The following is a 1,982-nucleotide window of genomic DNA, read 5'->3' on the forward strand; positions in this document are numbered from 1 at the left end:
GGCAAACAAACAGAGGAAACTGATAATAGCTAAGTTTTTGTAATTTGATCATATTTCTTTTTAGGTAAGTCACTGTAATTAGAATGGAGCTGCAGGAATAGCAGAGTCTAGTGTACAATGAATTAGACATCACATGATGATGTAGTTAAAGTCTACTATGTACCACATGATGTCGTAGTAAAGTCTAAATTAATTCAGCTGTGACAACAAAGAGGCACAACATGATTATATAATGTTGGTATGGTGCCTGAAAGGCAGCATTTAAATCCCATTTAGAGCATTATGACCCAGAGACATTCCTGCAACCCCTCTGGGATCCCATCATTGTGCCAGTAAACTAGAAATTTCATAATGACCCACAGAAACCTTTGTGGTGTAAAAGATAAACATATAGTGTTAAGTTGTAAAGAAAAGCACATGACTATCCAAGTGCTCTGGGGGTTTGTGAAATGTGAGGACAGACCCACTGGACAGGAAGGACCAAATCCTGAGCAGGAATTGACTCTGATACAGGACACTGCCCAGTGGTTGTTTGCTTTTCATTTTTTGCCTATCCGGAATATTTTACAGCTTGTGCAGAATATATTATATCATTCTAAGTGAGTTTGGAAGGTAAGAAGTCTGGTGTTTTAATCTCTGGGTACTGTATTAGCTATATCCATGATGCCCTGGCCAAATTCCCTGACAGAAATAACCAAAGAATTAGATGCTCTGCCTTTGATCTCTGACTCAATATATGAATTTCCAAGTTGTAGAAGGGCTCTGAATCAGTAAATAGAGCCTTTCTCCAGTGCCTTCACCCTGTCAGATCCCTCTCAGCCCGTGATTCTGATCACCCAGTGTGTTCACTGGTGAGATAACTTATGCTTGCGTGTCTTCTGTGTTGACTCAGACTCTCAGTCATTCTAAATCAAGTTGTCACGTGAAGGTTGGACAAAAAAGAAAGTTGGTCATACTTATATAAACCCTCAACATGAATTGATGTGAGACAGTCTACCTGGCTACACAAGGAATGAGTGTGCATTGGGGCTGCTTATTGTTTCCTCATCAACAGTTTTTAATGAGATATGTTCTTAATTCGTTGAGAACTCCATAAAATGTTATTTTGATCCTATTCATTCCTGCCCATCACCCCAACTCCTCCTGGCTCCATTCTTATCTCTCCAGTCCTTACCAACTGCAGATCCTTTTCATTTTCTCTTAATAACCCACCAAGTTCAATTAGTGCTAATCATATATTCATGGGCATGTGTCTATCCTGGAATTTGTTCAACCTACCAAGGGCAAGATCAGTTCCTACAAAGACTCCTTCTATCAACAGACTTTTTGTGGCCATTTTACTTATTTATTTATTTATTTATTTATTTATTTATTTATTTATTCATGAATATTATTATTCTTATGCATTTATATTGACGACGACGATGATGATAATGGTGACAATGATGATGAAGAAAAAAGCCTTTAGTTTAGGCTGGCTTAAAATTCACTATGAAAAAAAATGGAAGATTTTCCTGCCCTGGAGGCATTGCAGATGTGACTGCTATGTCACATGTGTGTCAGTAGGTGGCAGAGAAGAGAGGAATTATGTCTATACATATGTCTTGACCTAGTTAACATTCACTGAAAACAGCGAGCCTGAGATGAACATCAGTCTAGTGCCCAGCACCACTGCTCAGGACCAGAGAGGCTCTGAGAACAGAGAGCAAGCTGGAGACTGGAAGAACTACATGTGGGACTGTGGGCCTGGGCAACAGTAAGCTGGAGATAGATGACCTTTACATGGTGACACTCTGAGGTGAGGCTGTGATGACCACCAGACCAGTGCCATGAATCCCAGACAAGGAGCTAATGTGAGATGACCACCAGTTAGGTACTGGGCAGGCTTGGAGGAGTGGGCCACACTGTGCTCAAGATGACCCCACAATACACAAGTGGGGCATACATCCCGAGACCACTCCTGAGGTGACTCCAGACTCTCA

General features: G+C 40.9%; 1 pseudogene; it reads left to right on the forward strand.

Moving 5' to 3' along the window:
* Positions 1–1,513: 1,513 nt before the first annotated feature.
* On the forward strand, positions 1,514–1,621 carry LOC114614900 (annotated as a pseudogene).
* Positions 1,622–1,982: the final 361 nt, after the last annotated feature.

This window comes from Grammomys surdaster, unplaced genomic scaffold, assembly GCF_004785775.1.
Source record: "Grammomys surdaster isolate TR1022 unplaced genomic scaffold, NIH_TR_1.0 126535, whole genome shotgun sequence".
Taxonomy (NCBI): Eukaryota; Metazoa; Chordata; class Mammalia; order Rodentia; family Muridae; genus Grammomys; species Grammomys surdaster.